The 14,383-nt window shown below is 42.9% G+C and overlaps 1 protein-coding gene across 20 annotated transcripts in view; it reads right to left on the bottom strand.

Moving 5' to 3' along the window:
- Window positions 1-2,560, bottom strand: part of ADIPOR2 (adiponectin receptor 2) — a 98,386-nt gene extending 95,826 nt beyond the window's left edge. For 11 of the 20 annotated variants that reach the window (XM_063639933.1, XM_063639931.1, XM_063639934.1 and 8 more), the window contains exon 1: window positions 2,335-2,534. The gene's annotated coding sequence lies outside the window, so the exon portion shown is untranslated. Of the gene's footprint in view, window positions 1-2,334 lie in introns of all 20 variants that reach the window. The other 9 variants (XM_063639924.1, XM_063639926.1, XM_063639927.1 and 6 more) reach the window with 6 other exon arrangements.
- Window positions 2,561-14,383: the final 11,823 nt, after the last annotated feature.

A 14,383-nucleotide genomic window follows, 5' to 3' on the forward strand; every position in this document is an offset into this window, starting at 1 on the left:
AACGCCGTCTCAAAAAACAAAACGAACAAAAAAAAAAGCAGATTACAAACCAACATTTATCAATTTGAGTTCATTTATATAAAAAATAATCACCAACAGATTCTATAATCACACAAAAAAATCCCCAAGTCGTGTATTTGTAAATAACTTTTACTTTCTCCTTTACAATTTTCTGACTCATTTAAATTTTCAACATTGACTATGTATCATTTATTAATGGAGCTCGGCAAACTTTTTATATTAAGGTCCACATAGTAAATAAATATTAGGTGCTACAGGCCATATGGCTCTCTGGCACAACTACTCAACTCTGCTGCTGTACCCCAAAAGAAACCACAGACCATACCTAAACGACTGCATATGGCTATGTTCTAATAAAAACTTTTTTCTTCCTCTTTTTTTAAGACGGAGTTTCGCTCTTGTTGCCCAGGCTGGAGTGCAACGGCGCAATCTTGGCTCACTGCAACCTCCACCTCCCGGGTTTAAACGACTCTCCTGCCTCAGCCTCCCGGGCAGCTAGGATAACAAGCGTGCGCCACCACACCCGGCTAATTTTTGTAGTTTTAATAGGGATGGGGTTTCACCATGTTGGCCAAGCTGGTCTCAAACTCCTGATCTCAGGTTATCTGCCCACCTCGACCTCCCAAAGTGCTGGGATTACCGGCGTGAGCGACCGCACCAGGCCTAATCAAATCTTTATTTACAAAAAGAGGCAACTGGCAGGACTTGACCTGCAGGCTTTAAAATCTGTCAATCCCTGAAATAAAGAATAAAACAAAATTATTTTCATTTTAGGAAACAAAATGTGACTTATACTAAAAAAAAAAGTGCACCAGCTAAATTGATACTACTGATAGAAAAAAAACCATTTATTTACAAATTCATACAAGGAGCCTAGGGATAGAAAAAAAAAACAAACTCTCTTTTAGGCTCTGGAAATTCTACTCTCATTCCTAGTGCCAAGTGAAAAGAGGAAATTTGCTAAGCAGACCAAAGTCCAGATAGGAGCTTATACTGGTGGGCAGACAGTTACAACCAGAAGTTAAAAGAAATATGCCTTTCATATTTAATTTGCAATTTTTTCAAATTTCATAATTCACCAACAAGCAGCTGCCACATGTGTGGAAATGTTTACTGATGAAATAATTTTAGTTACAGATCATCACAATCAGCACTCTGACAACAAATTTATAAGAACGGATGAAAACATCTAGGAATTACCTAAGAGTCGTTTAAGGAGACGTAAGGGTGGCCTTTGATAAGAGGTCACTTCAAACTTTCAGAACTGACAAGACGTATAATCTCCCCCCAAAAAGTAATGCTATGGGTAGATGGATGCTTTTTCTGAAGGAATTTTTAGCATTTCACTTGGAAAAGTTTTGTGATCAAATAATGCTAAATGTTACGACAGATTTCTTGGCGTTTAAAGGGATTCTCTGGCTGAGGGGAAGGGGTGATAAAAAGTCTGCTTTTGTAACAGAAATGGGGGGCAATAACCAAGTCTCAGAAACCTAGAGTCAAAAACTTAAAAGAACATCCTATTTTTTAAAAAAAGTCAACAACCTGCAATGAAGTCACCATACCCCCATAAAATCCCAATTGTGCATTTAAATCTTTCTACCAAAATTCACTTTTGGACCATCTTATGAAGTTGTCAAAATTTCAGAGGCAAACGTTTAAATCAAGATCAAAAGCCAGTAGGAAAAAAGAGCTAACAGTTTCCAACCCAAACTCTCTCCGAGCCCCCTAAAAACGGATTTATAACCCTGTTATCGGTAATTTTAAAAGAAGCGAACACTGACGGACGGGGGCTTGGGAAAACAGAACTCAAGGTACCAAGCAGGCTGCCTGACGCGCCACCTGAGAAAGGTGAGGGAACTCTCCCCACCCCAGTCACTGTGAAAGTAGCGCTAAGAGAGCCCATCCCAAGCCTCCACCAAAGAAATTCCTAGAAGTGATAAAAACAGACAAGAGACGAAGAGGGGCGGGCAGATCCTCTCCGCGGGCAGGAAGCTGGAGCAACTGCACCCGAAGGTGAGCAGAGGGCAGCAGGCTCCGACCCTCCGCCGCGAGAGGCGAGGCGAGGGGGGCAGTGGGCGCCGGACTCCTCCGACAGCGGTCCAAGGAGGGCGGATCCAGGTCCCCACACGGCCGCCCCTCAGGCCAAGGCGCGCGGGGCGGCAGGTCAGAGTTAGAGATCAAGTTGCGGGCGGGCGGAGAGTGCGCTCTCCCGCCCGCGCCAGGGACATTCGCCCCCTCAGCTCTCACCTCCCCCCGACCCCAGGCTCTCCCTCTGCGCCCAGGAAACGGCGCCCACACTCCAGAGACCCTCACCCGGAGCCCGTCGCCGCCTCGCCGCGTGTCTCGGACTTCTTGGGAGCCGCCGCTGAGGGGAGGGGGGAGGAAGGGGGAACGGAGGAGGGAGGGGGCCAAGCCCGGTGTAGCCGCCGCTGCTGCCGCCGCCGCGATGCCGCTTCTGGAATCGCGCTCGCGCCGCCGCGACAGCTACCGCCGCCGCCGCGTCTCCCCGCCCTCATGACCGCACGTCGCCGTGACGCGCATCGCACGAGGCGGTTCGAGCCAATAAGACCACACGCCGTGCGCAGCCGCGCTGTCCTAAACCGGAAGCTGCTCCTCTGACCGCTCTAGAACCTGGGTGCATCGTGGGAGCTGTGGTTCGGCCAGGAACTTAGCGAAAACTATGCTGGGCGTTGAGGGACCGAGGAGCGTGGGCTCCTTAGGCGTTCACACAACTCCTCGGAGTTTTTTCCTCCCACCGAAAAAGGAAGCAATTTGGAGCTGAGGAGGAGGGGGCTGCCCCTTCTCTATGGATACTGGCTACACACTTTGGTCAAGAGCCAGAATTTGAGGATTTAGGCTGGATCGTGTGTCTCTGCCAAGGGCTGATAGGATGCTGAGCGTCGTCTGTGAAGACTTCGGAAATAAATCCAAAAGCATTAGCCAAGTTTTGCCCAGAGCAATAGTGTTTGCCTTTTATTACCTTATTAAAGATTATGATTTATGCTCTACCACTTCTATTTTTTTAAAAACCCAGTCACTCTTAAAATACATATAATTCAGAGGAATTTTTAAAATGATGTTAATGTAATGGTATATCAGAACCTACTTAAGCACTAAATACCTGCGTCCATTTACCCAGAATGAGTAAGTAATTTTCTACAAGTCAGCTTTACGTTGAGTTCTAACTTCTTAGAAGCCAAGAACAGATTTGGTTACATACTTATTCTATAAGAAAAGTGAATATAAGAGTCTGCATAGAAAAATAGTTCTTTACATTCAGTAGGAGGGGGAATTTATCACATTCTTAAGGCGTAAATGCCTTAACTATCAAAATTCTTGTTATTGACTAAAGGAAATCCATACGATTTAGGGAAAGTCTGTGCCCACGGCTTACTGTCCTTCCCGTTGGACCACAGCAAGAGGTAACAAAGGGTGCAGAGAAAAGCTGACAGGCCTTGAGGGAGCTGGAGTTGGATATGTGACGAAAAAAAACAAAAATACAGAAGTCTTCATTATGGAAATGTAAGTTTTAAAAAGTAAAGCTACTAAAATCACAAAGAACATGATTAAGATGGCAATAATGCAGAACTAAGGCCCACTCATTTAAGCTTGAAAGAGATAAAACTAGCAGAAATTAAAATTAGGAAATAAACGTTAAAGGAACTAATTTCCTCCAAGGAGTAGTTTACATTGAAAATATAATTTTTTTAAGTTTACATGGTTTGTGAAAGACATAATAATAATGACTTCTATGTTCCCAGGTAAAGATACAAAGCTTTTGAGGTTGAAATCAAGGAAGACAATTGTACACCACCTCAGCACATCAGAAACAATACAGGCATTTCTGGATTGCGAATTTGACCCATTATACCAACTCACATAGACCAGAGATAAGAAGTATAAGATTCTTAGGCTTAATAAAGAGTCTACTAAAGGTGACAGAACTACAGCGAAAAAGATAATTTTTTTAAAAAGAGATTCTTCAAAGATCTCCAATCTTTCCTGCATCCCTTTCTCTTAACGACTGGTTTCCAGGCCAAGTGCGGTGGCTCACACCTGTAATCCCAGCACTTTGGGAGGCCGAGACGGGCAGATCACTTGAGGTCAGGAGTTCAAAACCAGCCTGGCCAACCAGGCAAAATCCCGTCTCTACAAAAATATAAAAAATTAGCTGAGCATGGTTGCGCGTGCCTGTAATCCCAGCTACTCTGGAGGCTGAGGCAAGAGAATCACTTGAACCTGACAGGCAGAGGTTGCAGTGAGCTGAGATCATGCCACTGCACTCCAGCCTGTGTGACAGAGCAAGACTCTGTCTCAAAAAAAAAAAAAAAAAAGAGATTCTGCTTTGACAAAACGAAGGGCTTTAAGAAGCTACCTCTGGAACAGTTCACCGTGTGCAGAACCAGATAAGAGACAGCCTTATCATTTCCCTAAAGTTTCACACCTTGTTCTTGGTCACCTTGATCCCATTCACATATCACTACTGCCAGTTCCTGATGCTTATATAGTGATGAAACAACCACATCATTTCCTCAAAATACCCACACCTCCTTAGCTATTGAGGATGTTGCCACTGTCCCTGACCTGAACACCTGAGGAACATTGCCTTGATCCCCACATCCGTAAGGCTAGCTTCACCCTTAACCCTTATCTAAATGTCACCATTAAATATTCCAAAGCAGAATTTTCAGGCCCTCTCCCTGACCATACTTCAGTTACTAAACTTTATATATTGTCTTCTGATTAGCTGTCCAAAAAACAAGAAAAATTCAGTGAAACTCTCTATCCTCAGCATCAGCTGCGTATCTTGAGAATTTCTGTTCTCTCCATTCTTGGGGTATCACACTACTCCACAGGAGGGTAGAGCCCCTTATCTTCTGCAGCACCAAAAAAAGATTCCCTTCCACCCCATCCCACGTGCCAGTCACCAGTGACCCAACAGTACCCTGTGGCTCAACTAGTCTGATGTAGTCATCTCTGCAATTATCAGATATTATTGAAAAGGATGGCGCATCACTAGGTGAGTCACATTCATAATCCAGTTGTGGCTCCAGTGACACTATAGTATGTTGCTGACATGATGGACAGAGTTAAACTCCATTGTGATATCCAAGGCAATAGCCAATGAGATTTGAACGTGTATCTAAGGCATGGTAGTGTGCACCTGTAGTCCCAGCTACTCCAGAGGCCAAGGCTGGAGGATCACTGGGCCCAGGAGTTCCAGGCTGCAGTGAGCTATGATGGCACCACTGCACTCCAGCCTGGGCAACAGAGTGAGACCCTATCTCTAAAAAAAAAATAAGAATATGTATCTAAAGCTACAAGCAAATGAACGTTCAGCTTTCAAATTTTTTTTTTCATAAAAAGAGAATCTCACTATGTTGCCCAGGCTGGTCTCAAACTCCTGGGCTCCAGCAATCCTCCTACCTCCCAAAGTGCTGGGATTATAGATGTGAGCCACTGTACCTAGCCAACTTTCAAATTCTAAAAGAAAAAATACCCTAGACCCCAGTGTGAATTTAAACTTGAGTTTGAAACTGGTTTGTATTGCTTCTCTTATAAAGACAAACTATCATTTTTCTTATCAGAATCATATCTATTTTTAAGAAGGAAAAAAGACAAATTACTTTGCCAGTGAAAACCAGAATTAGAGTGTTCTTTCAGAGACCTGTGTCTGTGAGTTAAAAAAAAAAAAATTACAAAAGGAAATTAACAGCTTCATTATTACAAAATACTTAATTCTAGCCTAAACTCTTCTTTTCAGCTCCAATATTTATCAGCTTTCAAAATATAAATATTAGAACTGAGGGGGAAATCTGGATACAGAAGATACACCATAAAAAAGATAAATCAAAAGAAAGGGCAAGGAATGTCATCAAATCAGTCCCTCTGATTGTCTCATATAGTATCCATAGAACAGTGAAACCCAGCCAGCTATTTAGGATTCAGTGGTGTTAGATGCTTTGCAAATAGTCTAGTAATCTATTTGAGAAAATTAGAGGGAAATACGTAAATATCTGTATTCCATCTTAATTGCAATTAAACAAATCACTGATATCAAATTGTTATATTGTTTAAAATTACATTAATCAGGGCCGGGCACCGTGGCTCACGCCTGTAATCCCAGCACTTTGGGAGGCCGAGGTGGGCGGATCACCAGGTCAGGAGATCGAGACCATCCTGGCTAACACAGTGAAACCCGTCTCTAGTAAAAATACAAAAAAATTAGCCGGGCATGGTGGGGGGGTGCCTGTAGTCCCAGCTACTCAGGAGGCTGAGGCAGGAGAATGGCGTGAACCCAGGAGGCAGAGCTTGCAGTGAGCCGAGATCGCGCCACTGCACTCCAGCCTGGGCGACAGAGCGAGACTCCGTCTCAAAAAAAAAAACAAAACAAAACAAAAAAACAACAACAACAACAAAAACCTTCATTAATCTTGGATTTGAAAATTTATAAACAGTGCATTTTGGAAATTTAGAGAAACATCATGACACACTGAATTCCAGTTTGTGCCAAGTTGTAGTCATGTTTAAAACTGAAGAGAAAGACCAGTATAAACACTCCAATAATTACATAAATTACATTAGCAGCTCCTCAAACGCAGGTTAGATAACATAGTCCTGCAGATTGAACTTAAGATAGAACATCATTACTGGCTGTGCTGCTGACAAAGGCATTGCTTATCTATGGCTTATGCATTAGCTCTTGTTAAGCTTTGATACCTTCATCAATAAAATGAAGATGTCGGTGAATGCATGTTTAGATGGACAGAAAGGATAAATACAACTTTAGGAATGTACTTGCCGGTGGGAAGGGGCGAAGAGTAGGCCTGGGAGCTATGGAGAGATCATCTTATCTGTAATATTTCATTTCTTCTATATCAAAAAGATGAAGCAAGTAACAACACATTTAACATTTATGAATCCTAGGTGGTATGTACATTGATATATATTAGAGGCTTCTCTGAACTTTTTTAGTAGTTGAAAAAAACAACTTTATTGAAGTATATTTTATATAAAATGCACCCTCTTTTTAAGTGTACAGTTCAAATGAGGTTTGACATATGTATGCTCCCATGGAAGCATAACCTCAGTCAAAATATACAACATTTCCAACACCCCCCACAATCCCCCCATGCCTATTTGGAGTCAGTATTTCTTGTCCCAAGCCTGGCTCCAAGCAACCACTGATATTCTTTCTGCCACTATAGAATGCTTTTGCCTCTTCTAGAATTTCCCATTAATGGAATCGTGCGATATGTACTCTTTTGTTCTGTCGACTTTGTCTCAGCATGGGGTTTTTGAGTTTCATTCATGCTATTGCATTCATCATAGTTCTGTCACTTTCTATTGCTAGGTAGTATTCCATTTGTTTATCCATTCACCTATTGATGAATGTTTGGGTAATTTCTTGTTTTTTTTTTTGTTGTTGTTGTTGTTTTGTGAGACAGGGTCTCACTCTGTCACCCAGGATGGAGTTCAGTGATGCAACCGTAGCCCACTGCAGCCTCAATCTCCTGAGCACAAACAATCCTCCTATATCAGCCTCCCAAGTAGCAGGGACTACAGGCATGTGCCACCATGCCTCGCTAATTTTATTATTTTTTGTAAAGACAGGGTCTTGCTAAATTGCCCAGGCTGGCCTCAAACTCTTGGCCTCAAGTGATCCTCCCATGTTGGCCTCCCAAAGTGCTGGGATTACAAATGTGAGCCACTGTGCCCAACATCTAGTCCCTGATTGTTATAAATAAAGGTATTGTGAACATTTATGTACAAATCTTTAAGAGGACATGTGTTTTCATTTACTTTCGATGAGAGGGGTGAATTAGCAAAATCATATAAATTTATGTTTAACTTTATGAGAAACTGCCAAATTGTTTCCCCATTTTACACCCTCACCAGCAATATATGAGATTTCCAGTTGTTCCACATTCTTGCTAACCCTTAGTATTGTCAAATTTTTTATTTTAGCTATTCTAGTGGGTATGTCAGTGTTATCTCATTGTGGTTTTAATTTGCCTTTTTCTGATTGTTAATGATGTTGAGACTTTTCATGTGTTTATTGGCCTTTCTTATATTTTCTTTTGTGATGTGTCTGTTCAAACTTTTTGCCCATTTTTTAAAATGGGGTTGTTTTCCCCGTTATTATTGAGCTGTAAGTGTTTTTTTTTTTTTTTTTTTTGAGACAGAGTCTCACTTTTTCACCCAAGCTGGAGTGCAGTGGCACAATCTCTACTCACTGCAACCTCCGCTTCCTGGGTTCAAGCAATTCTTATACCTCAGCCTCCCAAGTAGCTGGAATCACAGGCGTGTGCCACCACACCCGGCTAATTTTTGTATTTTTAGTAGAGACAGGGTTTCACCATGTTGACCATGCTGGTCTCGAACTTCTGACCTCAAGTGATCTGCCCGCCTCAGCCTCCCAAAGTGCTTGGATTACAGACGTGAGCCACTATGCCTGGCCATCAGTGTTCTTTATATATCTTTAGATACAAGTATTTTGCCAAAGTAAAAGGCAAGCAAAAAATTCTTTTAAGAATGCCAGGATTACATAATATTTCAAAGTTATAAAGGGTTGCTTCCATTTAATCTCTCCTTTGCTGTGAGAATGAAAATAAAAACACAAAGTTTTCATTACCTTAAAAATAGAGAGTAATAAAGATGTGTGTTAGAAGCTACAACTACAGAAAAACAGGAAATACAGGTGAAATCAATAAAGAAAAATGTCATTTCTTAAGTAATTTAGAAGCACCTAGTAATTAAAAATCTGTCATCTTTTTATTAAGAAAAAATTCAAGACAGCATCTGTTCTACTCAGTGACTGCTTATGCGCTCACCCACACACACAGAACTGTAAGCCAAAAAAAGAGCATTTTATTTGTTGTGCTAAAATTTTAAATCCATAATCTAAAGAGGTTTATTAACCTTGCAATATCTCAATGATGTATAGCTAAACTCAGAACTCAGGACCAGGTGTAGTCAGGATAGTTTGATATAAATACTTTCATCAAGTTATACAGGATTAATCCCTGAGCCCTTGAGGTCACCATCTGGTGAAGCGACAATTTGCAGAAATAAGTTGCAAGGACTGGCAGGCATTTACTGTGAAGGAAGAAGAACTGATCTGGAATTGAATTCCAATGATTGTGACTAAATAATCACTGAGGTAGGGGTTGAGATTGTTCTCATAACTTTGTTTCTCAAAATTTTTTTTCCTTTTCTTTTGGTTTAGATTAGAAGCAAAAGCAAAACTGGGTAGGAAAAGCAGGCTGTAGCAAAAATAAAATTCTCAACGAAAAATCCAGACTATCAAAAGTCTTACTCCTTCCCGTCAAACTTTCTCTAATAATTTCATATGCCTTGGATGTCGTCAGCCAAGTCTAGCCACACCTGAGATATTGCGGGCAGGCCCAAGACAAGCGTAAAACAAACAAGGACGGGGGAGAAAGAGGAAAACAGAAAAAGTGTGAAAGAGCTCAAAGAAATGCTGCTAGAGATGCACCATAAGTGCTGTCAGTTGCCCATCTAGGAAAGCAAGCTGAACACTTTTAAAAGAGAATTGGGGCCAGGCACGGTGGCTCACTTTGAGAGGCAGAGGTGGGCAGATCACTCAAGGTTAGGAGTTTGAGACCAGCCTGGCCAACATGTCGAAACCCTGTCTTTAATAAAAATACAAAAATTAGCCGAGCATGGTGGTGCACACCTATAATCCCAGCTACTCCGTGGCTGAGACACAAGAATTGCTTGAAATCAGGAGGTGGAGGCTGAAGTGAGTCGAGTTCCCACCACTGTACTCCAGCCTGGGCAACAGAACCAGACTCTGTCTCAGAAAAAAGAAAAGAAAAGAAAAGATAATTGGCCAGGCATGGTGGCTCACACCTGTCATTCCAGCACTTTGGAAGGCCAAGGCAGGAGGATCACTTGAGCCCAGGAGTTCAAGACCAGCCTGGGCAGCATAGTGAGACTCCGTCTCTACAGAAATTGAAATAAAAAGCCAGGCATGGTGGCTGGCACACACCTGTAGTCCCAGCTACTCGGGAGGCTGAAGTGGGAGGATCACTTGAGCCCAGAAGATCAATACTGCATTGAGCTATGATCATGCCACTGCACTCCAGCCTGGGTGACAGAGGGTGACTCTGTCTCTTAAAAAAAAAAAAAAAAAACAAAAAACGAGCCAGGCACAGTGGCTCATGCATGTAATCCCAGCACTTTGGGAGGCCAAGGTGGACAGATCACAAGATCAGGAGATCAAGACCATCCTGGCCAACATGGTGAAACCTTGTCTTTACTAAACAATACAAAAAATTAGCCGGGCATGGTGGTGCACCTGTAGTCCCAGCTAGTCCGGAGGTTGAGGCAGGAGAATCACTTGAACCTGGGAGACAGAGGTTGCAGTCAGCTGAGATTGCGCCATTGCTCTCTAGCCTGGGCAACAGAGTGAGACTCCATCTCAAAAACAAACAAACAAACAAAAAACCAACATTGATCTTTCTTCTTCCCAAGCAAATGAAGAAAATAGGTGTGAGATTCTCAAAAGTCAACATCTAGAGAGCTTATTAAGAATTTAATTCTGGCTGAGCACGGTGGCTCACACCTGTAATCCCAGCACTTTGGGAGGCTGAGGCGGGAGGATCACTTGAGTCCAGGAGTTCGAGACCAGCCTGAGCAACATAGTGAGATCCTTTTAAAAATAACCAGTGTGAGCACACCTGTAGTCCCAGCTACTTGGAAGGCTGAGGTTGGAGGCTTGCTTGAGCCCAGGAGAGCCCAGGAGGTTGAGGCTGCAGTGAGCCATGATCAAGCCACTACGCTCCAGCCTGAGCAACAGAGCAAGATCCTGTATTAAAAAAAAAAAAAAAAAAAAAAAGAGTCAATTCCCGGATATTATCCCAGAGATTCTGGTAGGCCCCAGAAGTCAGATTTTTTTTCCATTCAGATTCCAAAGATTCTGATTCGTGGGCTCCATACAGGCCTGACTTCCTAGGTGGATGACCTATGCAGTTAGTTGCTCAGGGCCCTGTACTCAAAAGGGCCCTATGCTTGGGTTTTGTTTTTTTTTTTTTTTTTTTTTTTTCGAGATCGCATTTCGCTCTTCTTGCCCAGGCTGTCATGCAATGGCGCGATCTCGCCTCACTGCAAACTCTGCCTATGAGGTTCAAGCGATTCTCCTGCCTCAGCCTCCCAAGTAGCTGGGATTACAAGTATGCACCACTACACCCAGCTAATTTTGTATTTTTAGTAGAGATGGAGTTTCACCATGTTGGCCAGGCTGGTCTCAAACTCCTGACCTCAGGTGATCTGCCTGCCTCGGCCTCCCAAAGTGCTGGCATTACAGGCATGAGCCACCGCGCCTGGTCCCTATTCTTGGTTTGATGCCCTGTTGTTACTGTCTTGAAACTTTTAATAACTTTTGAATAAGAGATCCCTCATTTTCCCTTTGTGCTGGGCCCTGCAATTTATGTAGTCCCCATGGGGACTACAAAACTGCAATGGGAGTTAGACCTTAGACTTTAGACTTTTACTGCGGAAAATATTCAGACAATTACCTACATATCTACTGCATTTTAAGCCTGATACATAGCATCCGAATTAAATCAATTTATACAATTTCTACTTGGCACTTTGGAATCAGGGGATCCTTCAATGAGCTTTTTCCAGAGGGAGAGCCCAGACAGAGAAGTAGCTGTTGTTACAGGAAGCAAATTCCTGGGGGCAGTGGCTTCAGGAACTGGCAGTTATTTGTGCAAGGAAGGGATAAAGAAAAAAAGTAGAGACTCCAAAAATAATACGTGAAAAAACATCATTCTCAGGCATTTGAGGAGAGGCGAAATTGACCCAACAAAGGTGATCAGATAGCCTTGAAACTCAATTATCTAAAAACTTTGGTCATTAAAAGCTAGAAAAAGTCAAACACCTTTGGAATAAATTCTAAGCTGATTTGCGTTGCCTAACCCTTTCAGCTGGGGAGGTCAGTAGGTGGAGATGGAGATAAAGGACACATCTCTTAGACTGCCAGAGTGTTTTGTGGCAGAACTAGGAGAGATGAGCTTTAGGTCAGCTAATAAAAGTTCCCATTTCCCCACTCGCTGTTTATCATGGTAGAGCATCAACAATACACATTCCATGGGGAAAAAACAAACCGTGGCAAAGAGCCAGTTCCATCCAAGGCTAAAAAATAGAATCGGAATATATTTCAGCTAAATCTAAAAAACAAATTGCTCTTGCCACTGTGCTTCAACTGGAATACATTCCTCTCAGCAGTTGAGTCAGACTATCGAACCTTCAGAGCCTGGCTGGCCATAAACTAGAACAGGAATGGAAGGGCGGTGTCAGCTTTTCCTAGAATGACCAGCTGGGTAACATTTATTGTGGCCATCCATTGTCATGCTCTATTTTTTTTTTAATCTTTCATTCCTAAGTAACTTTGGCTGTTGTTACTCACTCTTAAGTGGCTTCAGGAAGGTAGAAGTCATCACAGTTTTCACCATCATTACCATCAATGCCATACCCATGTAATTATTATAATAACAATAGCTGATATATGTATAGAATATTTACTATGTGCTGAGCATTTTCTGAGTTATTTATATACATTAACTCATGTAAGCCTCACCACAACCCCATGACATAAATACTATTGTTATCCCCATTTTACAGATGAGGAAAGTGAGGCTCAGAGGGGTTAAGTGACTTGTTTAAGGTCACACAGCTATTACATAGCAGAGCCAGGATTCAAATACAGGGAGTGTGACTCTAATGCCCAAGCACATAGTCACTAGTCTATGTAACAAAGGCCACTATTCTGGGAGCTGAATGAAGCAAGGCAAACAGTTGCTCTGAACCTTTTTCAGATTATAGACTCCTTTGAGCAACTATACCCTCAGAAAAATAACTGTATACACCAAATATTTACAGATTCACAGAGGACTGCCTCTGCTCCTCTGAGACCATACATTTACATTTACGACTTTATTCCTGGTTAAGAATGCCTACTACAGCCACTAGTTGTTTAAAATTGTAAAACAACTACCAAAGACAAAAAGATTTTTAAGTCTAATGATGAGGCCGGGCAAGGTGGCTCACGCCTGTAATCCCAACACTTTGGGAAGACGAGGTAGGAAGATTGCCTGAGTTCAGTACCAGCCTGGGCAAATGGTAAGGCCCTTGTCTCTATAAAAAAAAATTTTTTTTAACTAGCCAGGCATAGTGGTGCATACCTGTAGTCTCAACTACTCAGGAGGCTGAAGTAGGAGGATTGCTTGAGCCCAGGAGTTCCAGCCTTCAGTCAGCTATGATTGCACCACTGCACTCCAGTCTGGGCAACAGAGAAAGACTGTCTCTAAAATAAAATTTGAAAATTTAAATCTGCCGGGCGCGGTGGCTCACGCTTGTAATCCCAGCACTTTGGGAGGCCGAGGCGGGTGGATCACGAGGTCAGGAGATCGAGACCACGGTGAAACCCCGTCTCTACTAAAAATACAAAAAATTAGCCGGGCGTGGTGGCAGGCGCCTATAGTCCCAGCTACTCGGAGAGGCTGAGGCAGGAGAATGGCGTGAACCCGGGAGGCGGAGCTTGCAGTGAGCCGAGATTGCGCCACTGCACTCCAGCCTGGGTGCCCGGGTGACACAGCGAGACTCTGTCTCAAAAAAAAAAAAAAAAAAAAAAGAAAATTTAAATCTAATAGCTCTGTGAAGTGTGGACTCAGGGCACTAACAACCCTGTAAGCCTTACATAGCACCATGTCGTCAAAATCCAAGAACTGACTTTTTTTTGAGACGGAGTCTTACTCTGTCGCCCAGGCTAGAGTGCAGTGACACAATTCCAGCTCACCACAACCTCCACCTCCCCCGTTCAAGCGATCCTCCTGCCTCAGCCTCCCGAGTAGCTGGGATTACAGGCGTGCACCACCATGCCCAGCTAATTTTGCATTTTTAGTAGAGACAGGGTTTCACCGTGTTAGCCAGGCTAATCTCAAACTCCCGACCTCAGATGATCCGCCCACCTTGGCCTCCCAAAGTGCTGGGATTACAGGCGTCAGCCACTGCACCTGGCCAGAACTATTTTATAAAAAAACAAATTTTAAAGATTTTTATCAACTGCCAAATTATTTCAAAATCGAAGAATAAACCACTATAACTTCCAGCATATAACACAGTGCCTGGCCTACACTGAGTGCTCAATAATTGTTAATAGAAGGAAGGAGGCCGGGCGCGGTGGCTCACGCTTGTAATCCCAGCACTTTGGGAGGCCGAGGCGGGTGGATCACGAGGTCAGGAGATCGAGACCACGGTGAAACCCCGTCTCTACTAAAAATACAAAAAATTAGCCGGGCGTGGTGGCAGGCGCCTATAGTCCCAGCTACTC

The sequence above is a fragment of the Symphalangus syndactylus genome, chromosome 5 (genome assembly GCF_028878055.3).
Source record: "Symphalangus syndactylus isolate Jambi chromosome 5, NHGRI_mSymSyn1-v2.1_pri, whole genome shotgun sequence".
Lineage (NCBI taxonomy): Eukaryota > Metazoa > Chordata > Mammalia > Primates > Hylobatidae > Symphalangus > Symphalangus syndactylus.